Source organism: Solanum pennellii, chromosome 1, assembly GCF_001406875.1.
Source record: "Solanum pennellii chromosome 1, SPENNV200".
NCBI classification, from domain to species: domain Eukaryota; kingdom Viridiplantae; phylum Streptophyta; class Magnoliopsida; order Solanales; family Solanaceae; genus Solanum; species Solanum pennellii.
Window position 1 is genome coordinate 43,194,664 of NC_028637.1, and position 16,876 is coordinate 43,211,539.

Sequence of the window (16,876 nt, forward strand, 5' to 3'; positions counted from 1 at the left end):
CTTCGTAAATCTTCAAGAAGGATTTCCATGATAGGTTCTTTCCTATAGAGATGAGGGAACCTAAAGTGGGAGAATTCATCAACCTTCGTCAAGGAAGTATGAATGTACTTGACTATTACTTGAAATTCACTAAATTGTCCGAGTATGCTCTATCCTTGGTTTCAAACCCAAGGGATGAGATGAGTCCTTTTTTTACGGGGGTGTCTGATGACTTAGTGGAAGAATGTCGTTCGGATATGCTTAATGGTAATATGAGTATCTCTCGTCTTATGGTATATACTTAACAAGTAGAAGAAACTACGATAAAGAAAAAGAGTAGAGAGGCCAAGAATGCAAAGTCTTATGAAAGTGATTCCTCTAAGGGTAGGCTTGATATTCAAGACAAGACTAGGTTCAAGAAGATGATTCCTAATCAAGTTCCTACAAAATTTTCGAAGGCTTGTGATGATAATGTGTCTAACCCTATGTCTCAAAAGGGAAAAGGTACTAGATCGCCAAATAAAAAGCCAACTTGTAGAGAGTGTGGCAAGATGCATTATGGTGATTGCTTTTTTGGGATTGACAATTTCTTTGGGTATGGCAAGAGGCGCCACAAGGTTAGGGATTGACTAATGTAAAGGTTCAAGATAAAGGAAGCGGGCAAGCTCAAGATAGTGGTTCTAATGTCTATCCTCCAAAGAAGAATCACTTTCATGCACTTTGCTCTTTGAGTGAACAAGAGAGTTCCCCTGATGTGGTGACTGATATGATACAAGTCTTCTCTATATATATATATGGTGTACTTGATCCGGGTACTACATTATCTTTTGTTACTTTCTTTATATCTAGAAAGTTTGATATTTTGCCCGATATTTTAAATGAACCTTTCATGGTAAGTACCCCGGTAGGTGAGTCTGTGGTTGCAAAGAATGTATATAAAAATTGTCCTATAATGTTGCATAATTGAGTTTCTCATGTTGAATCAGTAGAACTTTATATGGTCTATTTTGATTTCATTTTGGGGATGGATTGGTTGCATTATTGTTTTGCTTCCATTGATTGTAGAACAGGAATTGTCAAGTTCAATTTTCCAAATGAACCCGTTTTAGAGTGGAAGGAGGATAAACTATTTGCAAAGTATAGCAAATATGAATTTTTGTTGAGGTCGGTGGCGTTTTTTGGTCATACCATCTCTAGTGATGGAGTTGAGATTGATCCAAGGACAACAAAGGCAATGAAAACTTCGTCTAGGCTATTGAATCCAACAGACATTAGGAGTTTCTTGGGTCTAGCATGATACTATACGAGGTTTGTGGATGGTTTTGCGTCCATTGCTTCTCCCTTGACTACTTTGACCCAAACAAGTGTGAAATTTAAGTGGTCGGAGGCATGTGAATGAAGCTTCTAAATCTTCAAAGAGAGGCTTACCTCCGCTCCAGTTTTGACTTTATCGTATGGTACCAAGGGCTTGGTTGTGGATTATGATGCATCCCAAGCGGGCTGAGGGTGTGTCCTTGTGCAACATGGGAAAGTAGTAGATTGTGCTTATAGACAATTTAAGGTGCATGAGAATAATTATGCAACTCATGATCTTGATTTAGCGACCGTGGTATTTGCCTTACAAATACTGAGCCATTATTTGTATGGTGTCTATATTGATGTGTATACCGACCATAAGAGTCTTCAATATGTGTTTACTCAAAAAGATTTGAAGCTCCAACAAAAAAGGTGGTTGTTATTTTTAAAAGATTCTTACATGAGAGTTCTCTACAACCCCGGCAAGACAATGTGGTTGTAGATGCTCAAACTCGTATGACCATGGGAAGTGTGTCTCATGTAGATGAAGAGAAGAAAGACCTAGTTAAAGATGTTCATAGCTTGTCTAGATTGGTTGTTAAATTGGAGGATTCTCCAAATGGTGGTTTTATGGTCCATCATAACTCCAAATCGTCTTTGGTGGTTGAGGTGAAGTCTAGGAAACACCTTGATCAACCATTGATGGAATTGGAATCGGTTCTTGGTAAGCTTAATCAGTCATTCTCCTTGGTAGAGGGGGATGGTATCTTGAGGTATCAAAGAAGGTTGTGTGTTACCAATATAGATTGTTTGAAGAACTGAATTCTTGAGGAAGCTCATGGGTACTGTTATTCCATTCATCCGGCAACTACAAAGATGTATCATAACCTTAGAGAACTGTTTTGGTGGGAATGCTTGAAAGGGGACATAGCGGAATTGTTTGCAAAACGTCTAAATTTCCATCAAGGGAAAGCCGAACACCAAAAGTCGGGTGTTTTACTTCAAAAAATACAAGTTCCTACTTGGAAGTGAGAAGACATTAATATGGATTTTTAGTAGGTTTGGCTCGGACTCAAAAGCAGAGTCACTCCATATGGGTGATTGTGGATAGGTTTAGGAAATCCACTTATTTTATCCCGTCAAGTCTACTTACTGGGCGGAGGACTATGTAAGGATATTCATAGATGGGATTGTGTTTTGCCACGGTGTTCTACTATCCATCGTATCAAATAGGGGTGCGCCATTCACATCTAGGTTTTTGAGGTCATTTCAAAAAGGGTTGGGTACCAAGGTTAAGTTAAGCACCAATTTTCATCCCCAAACAGATGGTCAAGCGGAGCGTACTATTCAAACTCTTGAAGATATGCTTAGAGCTTGCATAATTGACTTCAAGGAAAATTAGGATAAACACTTGCCTTTGATTGAGTTTTTTTACAATAATAATTACCATTCATCTATATCTATGGATCCTTAGAAAGCCTTGTATGGTAGGAGATGTAGATCTCCAATTGGATGGTTTAAAGTGGTCAAGTCTTCACTTTTGGGTCCCGAATTGATTTATACTCCTTTGGAGAAGGTTCATATAATAACTAATCATTTAAAAACAGCCTATCGTTGGCAAAATTCTTATGTCGACCATGGGAGAAGATATTAGAATTTGAAGAAGGTGATAAAGTGTATTTAATATTTCACCAATGAAAGGGGTGGTGAAAATTGGCAAGAAAAGGAAGTTGAGTCCTCTTTATGTGGGTCCCTATAAAATTTTGCAAAGGGTTGTCAAGGTTTCATATGAGTTAAAGTTGCCTAGTGAATTGCATTGTTTCATCCGGTGTTCCATCATTCCATGCTTAAGAAGTGTATCGGGGATCCCGTGTCTATTCTTCCTATTGAAGGTCTAGGTGTTAAACAAAACCTCTCCTATGAGGAGGTTCCGATTGAAATCCTTGATAGACAAGTAAAATAGTTAAGGAACAAAGAGGTGGCTTACGTAAAGGTTATATGGAAGAACCACCTAGTTCAGGGTGCAACATGGGGGGTCAAGGCCGACATGAAGTCCAGTTACCCTCATCTATTTGATAACTAAGGTTAGTTGTTCCTATTTATATTGAAAATAATTAGTTTGTTTGAAGTTGACTTGATTTTTTGTAAAATGTTGAACTATGTGCTCTGTTACAGTGAATCATGCCTATTGAAATGAAATTTTTCAAGAAAATACTATTTTACTTGAATTGAACTTATGTGTTGTATTTTGGTATATTGTGCCTTCATGAAATGTATTAAGCATGTTGATATGTGTTGAAGAAAGCTTTGGCATAATCAAGAAGCATGAAATGAATGTTAAACTCCTATGTGTTGAAAATGATGTTTATGTTGCATTGTGAAAAATTTCATGTGGATACATTGATTTTTAATGTAACTCATGTTTTGATATGTGGTTGTTGGTTGGGCTGCTAGTCTTGAGTTTATTCCGTCCTTTTTAAAGAACGTTAGTGTCATTCGGGGACGAATATACATAAGGGGGATAATGTTATACTCCGAAAGTCTAATGCCTAATGTAGAGTCTAAGATGAGATTCTAAGAGATGAAATACTATTTTAGAGTAAATTATGATGTATATAACTCATTTAGAAATTTTTAGAATTAAAACGTCAAAGAACATCCATGTCGTTTGGAAACTAATTCAAGAGTTACTACCGTTCCTTAGTCTATTTGACAAGGTTTTAAGAGTCGAAAAAATGATGTAATTTAGTGATATGGTGTCTAATACGTATTAGAGTTTGTTTCTAGTTGAAACTTCCAAGTACGACTTCCCAAGGACCAACTACAGGGGTCCTTGAGGAGGACCCCTGCAATTTGAGAAAAAGTTGTCAATTGGACAATATGCACGTACGACCGCAGTCGATGAGACGTTGTTGGATCGACGGGTCATCGATGCCTCCATCGACCAACAGTTATCCATTTTTGCTGTAGATCTATTTGGAAAAGTCTGTGGCACCAACACGGATGTGCAGGACGGAAGGGGGGGAAGGGTGTCGACTAACCTACGGCCCATCAGTCGGGGTCTCGTAGGTCAGGTCAGTTTTTGTTGTTTAGTTTTAATTAATACAATTAGTTGATTAACTGGTTAGTTAATTAGTTATGGTTTAAGGGAGGTCTAATTCAATTAATTAATGACGTCTTTATAAAGACCTAACCTAATTAAACTAAACCTAACTCTCATATTTCCCAAAACAAATTACACTTCCTTCTCACTTCTTTAACTCTCCACAAGAAACTCCATAGAAGACTAAGAAAAGGAGGGTTATAGGGAAGAAAGAAGGCTATTTTTATCCATAAATCTACATCAATCAGTAAGGTATGGGATTCCTTTCACCGTTGGGATTCTTTCCCCAAAGGGTTCTTACAAAGGGATTTAAAAAAGAAGAGTTTTCAAGCTGGTTTTCTTCTCTTACGAATTTTACTTTACGAATTGCTTTGTTTATGATTTCTTAAGACAATTGTTAGTATATTATGATTTTTTCCAATACAATTATGCTATCTCTTGATTAATTATCCTAGGTTGTGATGTAGATCGTGAATTTGACCTAAGCTATGAACTAGTGATAAATTGTTAAGTAGTGATTCAATTGACTTTGTTATTGTGTAAATCACTATTGTGTGATCATACTACACCCATTGCTTAGTTGAATTGGATGGTTGATGGTAAAACCTTGGATGATGGCTTGTGAAGGAGATTAGGATAAGTCTTGTGATCTCAATTCTTTACATCAATTATGAATACTTGTGTTTCGTAATGAAGTTTTATTGAAGTATACCTTATGTTAATATTGATATGGTTTGTATGATGTTAAATTGGAATGTCTTGAATTATGGTCTGTGAGATGTTGGCTAAGATGTAAATGTTATAAGGATGGTGCTAAATTACCAATATGCCTTAATATGATGTGATAATTTAAATGTGATAACCACACATGTGTGAATTGTAATGAGAGGAAAATACTCCTGCAATTCTTATTGAGCTAAGATTATAATTATTTATGGGATAGACTGTATAACCTAAACTAATCTATGATGTTTAATAAAGAATCAAAGACATTTCAAAAGGGACTCTAGGTTAGCATTGAGTGAACTACAGTGAGGAGTGTCCCTTCCCACATAGGTAAGGGAGGATAACTAATGTACTCATGATATTGGAGACTATAATGCATGTATAATTAAGAGGGTCCAAACTACATCTCCTAGTTTTTGAATTATGTTGCCCCCATAAGAATACTAGTTAGTGGATCCACATAGATGCTATGTTCATGTTTTGGTACTACATTGGCAAGTAGTCCACTGTCTTTCGGTGTAGGGTTCCTTTACACTGGATTCCCCATTAGCTCATGTGTTCTATGTTGGTTAAGACAAGATGTTACCAAAAGTTAAAATGACGTAATTAAGTGAACTCTAACTAGGGTGACCTAACGGGTTTAGCTTATTATAGGTAGGGGTATAGGATCTACCTATACATTGCACTAGTTAGCCTTGAGGGAAGTCTTCTAAGGATGTTCGTATGTATGTATATGCTTATTAAGATAAATGATATGTATATGATGGTCTTACATGTTAATGAAATTATGTGATTTTGGTTTCACTCATGAAAATATGGTTGGTCTCTATTGCTAAAGTTTGATGATGTTTACTCCTAATTGTATGGTAAATGAAGTTGATCATTTTTATAGTTCTTGTTGGGTTTACTTGGTTGAATGAGGTCATGGGTCCTTGCTTATCAATTACACTAGCGAACTTAATAAGGGACCATGAGTAATGGTCATACGGGGTTCTTTTACACTGGATTCCCCATTAGCTCATGTGTTCTATGTTGGTTAAGACAAGATGTTACCAAAAGTTAAAATGATGTAATTAAGTGAACTCTAACTAGGGTGACCTAACGGGTTTAGCTTATTATAGGTAGGGGTATAGGATCTACCTATACATTGCACTAGTTAGCCTTGAGGGAAGTCTTCTAAGGATGTTCGTATGTATGTATATGCTTATTAAGATAAATGATATGTATATGATGGTCTTACATGTTAATGAAATTATGTGATTTTGGTTTCACTCATGAAAATATGGTTGGTCTCTATTGCTAAAGTTTGATGATGTTTACTCCTAATTGTATGGTAAATGAAGTTGATCATTTTTATAGTTCTTGTTGGGTTTACTTGGTTGAATGAGGTCACGGGTCCTTGCTTATCAATTACACTAGCGAACTTAATAAGGGTCCATGAGTAATGGTCATACTTTTGTTATGATGCTACGAGCTCTTATAAATGCTTCTTGATATTATGACTTAATGATAGAGTTGTTTTGGTTATGTGCTTTGTTGTTTGTTTATGCATATTGACTTGACTAGAATTAATATTTTTGGTCTTATGATGTACATGGTTTTGACTTAATGAAGTTGTACTATTGACTTGTACTGGCTCTTGAACATGTATAAGGATATTAGAAAGTAGTTAGGATGCTTAAACGAAATATCCCTTTTTAGCATGATTTCTATGTTGTATGTGCATATGATTCCATACTTAGTACAACTTATGTACTAACCCCATTTCTCCCTTTTCCCCCAACATTTAAGGTTTCGGTCGTTGAAGGGTTTGTCATGACTTTTGAAGAATACATGGATCCTCATACTCCATGTTTTGTAAGTCCTCACCACTTCAAGGACAATGCCACTTTCTTGTATTGGATATTGATTAGTATAAAAGACACATTGTGCATTCTCTTTCATTTGAGTTTTATGATTGTATTTCCTATATGTGGCTTTTATTATATTTATGTATGGGCTAAGCCCAATGGTTATACTCTTGTTTAAATGGTTATGACATGAGACATCTATTTTATGACTATATTATATCTTATATATTTGTGTGTCATAGAAGTAGAAGACTATGTAGTCTTCTTATACAAAGGGTCTATCTCTACTTGATATGAATATATTATGTATATGAGAGAGGTCTATGTAAACCTCATGATAGATATTGAAGAAATGTTATAAATTTTTCTGCATATTTAACCTATGAATTTAGTGATGAATGCCACGAGGCTAGTCTTAGTTCTCAACGACAACAACAACGCCGGTTACGTATAGGGGGTACTTCCCGAATATGACACCTAACACCAGAAGCTGCATTTGGTCACACTGTAGGTGCGCCGCCCCAGCCCCCCTGAGCGCATCTAGGGTGCGGTGCACACGCATCCCCCAGGCACGCTTTCGATGAATTTTTCCTCTCATTTTCTTACCAAAAATAACTTTATATCGATTTCTTTTCTCAAGATTTCCTTAGATTCAATTACCTAACCTAAGTAAACACTAATACACTCCAAATAACACTACAAACAATCACTTTCATCTTAGGATATCATATAAACACCAACAAGACAAGATCTACTATGAACCTCAAGAACACCTATCAAGAATTTAACACCTTTAACTTTTTGAGAATGAAATTACGCTGAAAATGACATGTTTGGCTTGTGGGAGAACTAATACAACACTATTGAAGATTACATACCTCTTATGGATTATACGCATGGCCAAATTTTGCAACATGATACAAGAACCTTGATGAACGCTTGATCCTCTTCTCTTTTTTCCTCTTTTCTCTTCTTTTCTCTTCTTGTCTCTTCTTGAACTCTCAACTAAAACCTAGGCATATATTAGGATAATAAACATAATATAAAAGTATTAGACCCCTAAAATATTACTAAAAATTAATCAAATCAGCTTGGATAAGGAAAAGACCATAATACCCCTCATATTTTTGGGTAACTTTCCTTAACTGAACATCCTAACTTCAAAAGGTCATATCTCACTCATTCGAACTCAAAAATTAGCAAACTTGGCGGCGTTAGAAAGATAACTCAAACATATTCCCTATGGTATCTTATAGAACACTAATGCGTGATGTACTAGGAGTTATGGTCGTTTATAGTTGACGTAAAACTCATACTTAACTTAACTCTACAAATTTCAAATTTTGCCATTTCCAATTTAGTACATTTTAGAACTCAAAGTGCTAAATTTAGTCAGATTAACTTAATACTTATTAAATTTTAAATTTCTTGGAAAAAAATAATAGGGAAGGTTCATGTCTTGGTTCGAAAAACTTTCTGGGTGATACAACATTTCCCCCTTGGGATCATTTGTCCTCGAATGACGACTGAACTAGGTATAGAATGGTTTGCTCTTACTAAGGTCCGCGTCCAATGGTCTGCTCTTACTATATTCAAGATTAACTCAAATATTTAAGTTTGGAAACTATACTTCTCTATAGAGAATATCATCACAAGACTATTACTCCTTACCACCACATTCTAGCTTAGAACATTAACAACTCTATGCACTCCTACTAACAAACTTATTAAGAAATTCTTATCTTATCATCTCCCCCATAAATCTAAATGTGATACTTGAAGAATATGGACCTATTCCACATTGAAAACTCAATTATACTATCTAGGCACACATGGATGTTTATAACTTATCGCGAACTTCATCTGCTAACATATCATCTCGACACACCTGTTCATACTCTTGTTACTCTTGTGACTTAGCCACACTTAACTTTCCTTATCTAAAAGTTAGGGTCTCTCACTTGTACTACTCACATTCGTTGCCACTAGCATTCAATTCCTCACCTACTATATCTCAAGTTTTCTAGCTCAAATATCTATACTAACATCATCACCCTCATGTTACCATTCTTTTTATCATGACACTCATCTCAAATTCGAGCGTAATGTTTATTACTAAAGCCGAATATCAATATGATTGCTCACCTACTATATTATACCTCAATACTAATATGTCAATTTACAAATACTTGTCCACTAAGAACTCATGAAAATTCATCAATCCTAACCTCTCAATCTGCATACTTGAATTACCATCACATTTCACTTTACAACTTAAGTACTACTTACTCACGTATAGCGCATTATCTCTGAAATAACTTTATCATCCTCTGAATACCATGAGGTTCTTCTTTAGAACTTCAGAAGACTATATTAGATGTATCACATTATGAATACTCTTATTCTTCTATTCACCACTTACACATGGTCATTACAAACACAATGACACAACATCATAAACGCCTTTCTAGATACAACACACTCTACCTCCTGTGATGGAATCTTCCCAACACCTCCCTTCTTAGTCTACTCATAAGGGAAAAATCCTCATTACTAACTTACTAGGTGCATACCAATAGCAATATAGCTTTTCATAACACTAGCCTCCTTTTCTAGGCTTACTAAACCTCTGCATACTTTCCTTGAATTTTTTACTCTTTCTGTACTACTACGCATGATCTCATATCTCATGCTACCATTTTGGTTTAAAATACTACCCAAGCCCTAAACATACATTCTCATAAAGATCTCAGCTGAAACAAGACTTAAGGAAAAGAGTACAACTCGCTTTTATCTCAAATGCACGATTCGTATGAAGGCATTACTCTTAAACTTAACGTTTAACTTACTCTTGGACTTCTCTTAAGCCCCTCTAGAGTTTTATAACTTTCCCAAGACTTTTGCGATGTACAAATCATCGATAAGGATCTTTATGCTTTAATTTTCAACCATCTCTAGTATGATGGGTAGTCAAATGAATGTGAGAATGCACGACTTACAATGGATCTATATGATTTTGCTCTTTCACATGATTAAGAGTATGAAAGAACGGAACTTTTCGTAAATGTCTATAGTACATCATTCATAGAAGTGGGGCCCTCACAACCATAATAAAGATCCTATTAATTCGGCTTCTCGACACCCTAGGACACTTAAACTCTATTCTCTAATATCAACTTTGTCACGACCCAACTCTACACCCTGGATGTGGCTGTCACTAAAGAATCATTTCTAGTCCCAAATCGAACCTCCATGAAACTCAATTACAATGCTTTTAACTCAAAAGAAAACTTTGAATAAACAAAATAATATATTCAACTCGCCATACTCATGCAATTTTAGTCATTAAAAAATTTACTAAAATAAATGAGTAATACAAACTTATTAACTAAACTGAATATCTATGAATCCTCTAACTGGTTATGATGGAATTCGGGAGAAGAGCCACGACCTCCTAACTAAAACGAAAAGTAAATGAATCCTCCGGAAGCAAGGAGGCTCACCATGGCTAACTTGAATCTCGGATGCATCAACGAAACTCCTGTTGATGATCCTAAATACCTGTGTCTGCATCATGAGACTATGCAGACCAATTGGCTCAGTTCATGGAATGTAAGAGCATGTAAGGAGAAATCTAAAGCATAAAACATAGGCTTGAACTTAATAAAAAGGATACATACTTACCTCTTTTAAACTCAACTCAAATCAAGAATAAGTTACTCAACTCAAAGATTAGATATTCAAGGATAAAATACTCAACTACAATTTGGAAACTCAATTCAAATATAAGATATTCGACTCATGATACTCAACTCAATATAAAGCAAGAATATGCACACAATATATAGAAAGCTTTATCAAATAGTAAAATAACCTTAATTCATTTAAAAATGCAATAACAAACTCAAATTTATTTATATAAGAAAGTAATATAATTTCTGTGGGAAATTTTCTAAACGACAACCACCACTATGAACCCAAGTGTTGATACAACATCTCGCCCATGCTGCTAGAACTGTCCTATACTTTGTCGTCCCATAGAACTCCTCAACTTAGTGGATCCACTTACTTAACTTACCTGATAAACCAAAATGTATGATCAATTAATACCCATGATGAATACATGGTTTACATATAGACTTGTGTTAATATGAACTCTCAACCCCACATCGATGCTCAATACTACTCTCAAAATATACTTTAGCTAATTCTTTTAAAATAACTTCCTTTCTTTGGGTTGAGATAATTTTCTCTAACACTTTAGTTATAAAAATCCCTCTTGGAATCAATGTTCCCTTTTATTTTTAAAAATTCTTTTAGAAAATCTTACTTTCCTCTTAACTTAAAGGTTAAAATGTTTATCAACTTTTAGGGAATACTTAGTTCCCTTATAACTTTTCTGAAATGAACTCAACTCTTAGACAATACATAGTTCCCTTATATTACTTTGAAGGAAGATATTCAACTTTTTACTCTTTACTTTAACTTTAAACTTGAACATTAAAAAGAAGTTAAACGTTTAGTAAAGACTCTTGAAAACTTCAAGAAATTTTACTTTGACTTACTCCTTAACTTTTAGACTTAACTCTTAACTCCTTTGACTTTGATGTTAACTTTCCTTGAATTGGATTATGTATTTAAGGTTAATTATATCATAGTTATGGATGATTTCATGATTTTCAACTTGGTGGGTTCATACAGAATTATGAGCATGAACTACTCATCTCTGAGGACTCGAAGACGCATCTTATCTCAAGATTTTTCGGCTTATAGTTTTCATGCAGAATTATGGGCATGTGCTACTTATCTAAAATATTTCATGGGTAAACTGTAGTAGTCCCATGTTAGGAATATAATATCAAAAGGAATAAGGAACTCAATACTCAAGACTAGGAGCTTTGAGATACTACTCCCCTAAATGGTACTCAATTTATGGAGTTTATGCGGACGTTATGGTCATGAACAACTCGACTCGAAGGTCTAAGTAAATAGATGGAACCCATGTATAGAAATCTTCTCATTCTCTTACTTACTTCCTCAAGACTTAATTCAAATCAATAGTTTACCTCAAAGGACTCACAAATGAACTTAAAAAGGATTTCATGAACTCTTCTCTTAACTGTCTATTGAATGTGAATTATGAATTCAAGAGTTTTGGTTTATTAAATTGATGTACCATGGTTTCACGGTACTTTCAATGATATTTCCTTAAGATTGTTGTGTGTCTAAAGCCTTTTTATATTAATTTTAATATTCTTTATCTTTGTTTTGAAGGAAAGGTGTCCAAAACCAAAACGCAGAAGGTTGTGGAGATTTAGTGCAGAAGTGACCCACGAAGGCCATCGACGGCCCGTTGTCTCATCGACGGACCGTAGATGGTGACCGTCAATTGGAAGTTCAGTGATCAGGAAGCAACTCAGGGAATTCAGAACATGTGTAGGGCTACGAAAGAATCTACGGTCAATAGATTGATTGATAGGCCGTCCTGTTGAATCGTCGATCAGATCAGAGAAAATCCCAGTACCCGACATTGAAGAAAAGATAAGTATGGAACGACGAGAAGCATCGAAGGACCGTAGGTGAATCGACGAACAGTGCTATTGGTCCGTCGATTGGATTTGAGAAGATGCAAGTTGGAAGCTAAAAAAAAATGCTAAGTCAAGACTTACATAGGTAGTCGACGATTCATCATTTAACCGACGGACCGTCTGTGGGGTTGTTGAGTGAAGCCGCGTTTTTTGGAAAACTTTCCTGATTTGAATTCCTTTTAATTTAGGACATTGTTTTTATAAATAGGGTGTAAAACCTCATTTTTGGAGTTGGATACTTTTTTTTTCTTAGTTTTGTTCTTGGAGATTTGTTTTTTAAACTTTAACATAAATCAAAATTTCCGAATTTGGTTTTCAAGTGATTTTTGTGGATTCAAGTTGAATTTTTGGATTTTCTTTGAATTTGTCAAAGTAAGTTCATGATTTATTGTCTATCAACCATGAATTGTGTTCTTCTAAGCATGGGTAACTAAATCCACAACTAGGGTTGTGGTAATCATGGGTGATTAACAAAATAAACCTAGCTTAATAACAGTTCTCAAATAGGTTATTGCATGCATCGATAATTCTTTCGTGTAGAAGTCTTTTTAACGAGTGCAGACTTTAGAACTCGCCTTATAGCTACTTGCCGGACCAAGGGGTCGTTAATAGGAAAAGAATTATCGACATAGATTTAGTAGGATACTATCTAATAGTGTAGTTTCGATTGGTGCGAAGTAATAACTAAGATATACATTGAATATGATGCTTAATATGAAGTAAAAGTAAGGGTTAGTAACTTAGACACATGTAGCCGGACCAAGGTACGGGTTGAAATTCTCTAAATGTCGGTCCAAGGATTTAGATATACATAACTTATCACTTTGTATACAAATCACTAGGGAAGAATTGTTATAGCAAGGATTATGGCGTTATGAACCTACAGGGAATACTTACACCCTATATTGTTTCACAAATTGATGAACACCAATAATTCAATCTTGCTACTTATTTAGTTTCGCAATATTACAATACTTTTGTTGCACAAAACCCCCCTATTTAATTACTAGTTTTCGGAAAGGACTTGACTAAATAGAAGTAATCGTATATTGAAGTTAAGTCTAAACCATTATCCTCTTGGGATCGACCACAACCTAATAGTTGGGTTCTTTACATAATACGATCGCTTATACTTATTTAGGGAAGTATAATTTTATCATATCAAATTTTGGCGCCGCTGTCGGGGATAGTAGCTTTTAGAGTAACTTTAATGACATTACAGAATTTTAATCAACAATTTCTTAATTTTACATTTTTCTTTTGTTTTTGTTTCTTTCAGGTCTAGCTCTAGCGTGTTTAAAGTACACTAAGCCAAGGAGAACCAATACTTCCATTCCATCCCAAACTGAACCGTACACTTCAAAAAATGAATAATCCGCAGAACCAAGCTAATTGAGATGATGGTATCAATTGCCAGCCCCCACCACCAGTTGATGCTCAAAACCAAGTAATTGTGGAATACCCGGGTGATGACGCTTTCAGGAGGCAACCTCTCATCCCACGCCCTAAAGATCTCTATAAGGGAAACATTAACATCACTGATTCTGATGGGCCTCTTGTCCTACCTCCTCTACCGCAGGTTCACACATTCATTGTAACTAGAAGCTTATGTATATGCTCACTGCCAAAGGATTCTTTTCAGCACTGCTGTGTAACGCCCTAAAATGAACTAAGGTGAACCAGAGACTCGTGGTGTTTCTTGAGTTAATTTTAAGTTCAAAGATTTATATTGATGTTCATAGCAGTGTGTTAAATTTTTTTTAAGTTCGGAGGTCAAACGTCCGAGAACGTCCATGACGTTCGAAAGGTGTGCCTTAGGTAGCGCTTGTGCGTATTGATGTGTTTGAGTGTGTTTTACGTGTTCGTTTGAATCGAAATTGATGTGGGATGTTCCTAAGACCTAGAATAATATTTTTAGGGGTTTAAAATATGTTTACGACCCCATCTAGGACCCACGAGGGTCCCTAGAAGAGGATCCCACCTCTTGGCAACAAGCTGCCAATACAGTGACAACCCAACGGACGGTCCGTTAGTCAATCAATGGTCCGTCGACCATGGGAGGTGATGGTACCTGAAAACAATGATGGATAGTATCCAAATGGAATTGATTCTCAACCACCGAGACCCCACCAACGGTCTGCCTTTGAGAAACAGTTCCTTGGTTTGTTCGTTAATGGAGACTGCCCCAAAAGTTATCCCTTTCCTGTGAAGTCTTGGGGTGTTTGGTAAATTCTCCCCAAGTCTTTTAGAACCCTAGAATGATATTTTTATGGTTTATTATGTATACTAAAGTTTTTCAAACTCTAAGACCTACTTTTAGACTCCTTTTCATAAAATCCAGTAACCCTCGCTCTTAGAAGACTCTCTCAAGTCACCATGGAAGCTAGAAGTCAAGAAGGAACTACGAGGGTTTTTGGTGATTATTTGTTCATCAAAACACATTGTTTTATCTTCAATGTGAGGGTATGATATCAATCCTTAAAATCTATTCCATTCAATGAGCCCCTTTCTAAAAGATTTCAAAAAGAGTTTTCAACTCTAGTTTCTTCTATCTTCAAATCTAAATATGGGTCTAGCATGAAACCGTTTTGAATGACTTAATAATGATTTTTATAATGCTATTTGATGATTTTGAGGTTAAAACTTCATTGAAATCATGTTAATGATTTTCATCTAATGTTTTCTTAAGAAATGGGTTAAATGAACTTAGTTTTGAAATCTTTGAGCTTTGGTTTCCTTATGTTGTTATTGATGTTTAGCTACTGCCCTAAGGGATAATTTATGATGAAATATTGAGTAAAATGTTATAGGTTTTGAAATATTGGATTAAAGGGTAAGTTGGTTATGTTGTTTAGCTTTAATTTCGAAATGCTCTTTAGTGGTATGGTCCACCTTCTTGTTGGCGGTGTTTACTTAAATTGTATGACTATAAAGTTACTAGTTTATTGTGAATGAGGCAATTAAGGCTTTTTATGTGAAGTAAGATTACAATAATGTTATTCTTGTTTAATGTGCCTTATGAAGCTATAATGTGAAGTAGGTTAGAGAGTATGCTTGAATGAAGTTATTCTTGTTAATTATTTTATGAATCTTGTTATGAGAATATGCTAAGGATTATGTCAACACTTGTATGATTATGTGAAGCATGTAAAGTGTGTTGTGGGATGAATGAAGGTCTAAGCATGTATAGAAGTTAAATACAAATGATATGATGCTTAAGTCCAAGGTGTGCTCACATGTACATACAAATGATATCATTTGTGAGCACACCTTTGACGCCCGCAATCTCGTTCTCCCTTAACTATACGCCCGCATAGGTGTAGCTATTGTGCAAGCCATGTAAAATCTAAGAGAATGACCTAATTCTAGGCAAGTGAGGATCCCTCATACGATAGGGGTAATATCTAGATTCCATATCTATCTCTCATGGTCTATGTCGGTTAAGCTAACTCCCACAAAAGATATGAATGTGTTAAGTCTTTTAAATGAGTGTTCAACTTAGGGTAGGTAGTGGAATAGGACACTTTTTATCCATTTCACTAGGTAGGTATTTTGAAATGGGAATCTTGGTGAGTCTCATTTGAATTAAATGAACTAAGTTTCCTAAAAGAACGTACTACTTAGGGTAGGTGGTGGTGTGGGACACGATCTATCCATTGCAGTAGGAAGGACCTTCCGAAAGCGGGCTCTTGGGGACAAGTCTTCTAAAAGTGTGTACTATTTATGGTAGGTGGTGGTATAAGACTCAATCTAATCATTGCACTAAGTAGGCCTTTCGAGAGGGAACTCTTGGTGTGTTGTTGGGTGCTCTTCTATTGTATTGCCATTGAGTGGGTGCTTGTTCTCCCGAGGTGAGTATGCCAAAAAGGGAGGTAGTCTTGAGGGTTGCTTGGGTGGGTATTGAAGACAGGCATATGTGTACTTCCTTCATGTATCACCTTAGTTAGTCTTATGATGAACTTAAAAAGGGAAACTCCGACAGAAATGACGCTTACTTTCTCATTGGCAATAGTTTGGAAGTTCACTACTTTGGAGTCTTGTAGTTCACTGTAAAAGTCAAATGAGTTCACTGTAATTTTGGGTAAATTCAATGTAATGTGCTTCCTTTTGCTAAAATTATGGAAATTCTTCTTTAAGTGGTTAATGATGATTCTTTTGTTGTTTTACTTCTATACGCATAAATGTTTTACTTAATTGGCATGAAAATGTGTTTTATACTAAAGTGTCCCTTTCATGTTTTTTCATATGCCATACTTAGTACATTATTTTGTACTAACCCTATACTTTCTATTCTCTATAAGTATAGGTTGGAAGAAAGGTTGAAGGTTGGAAGT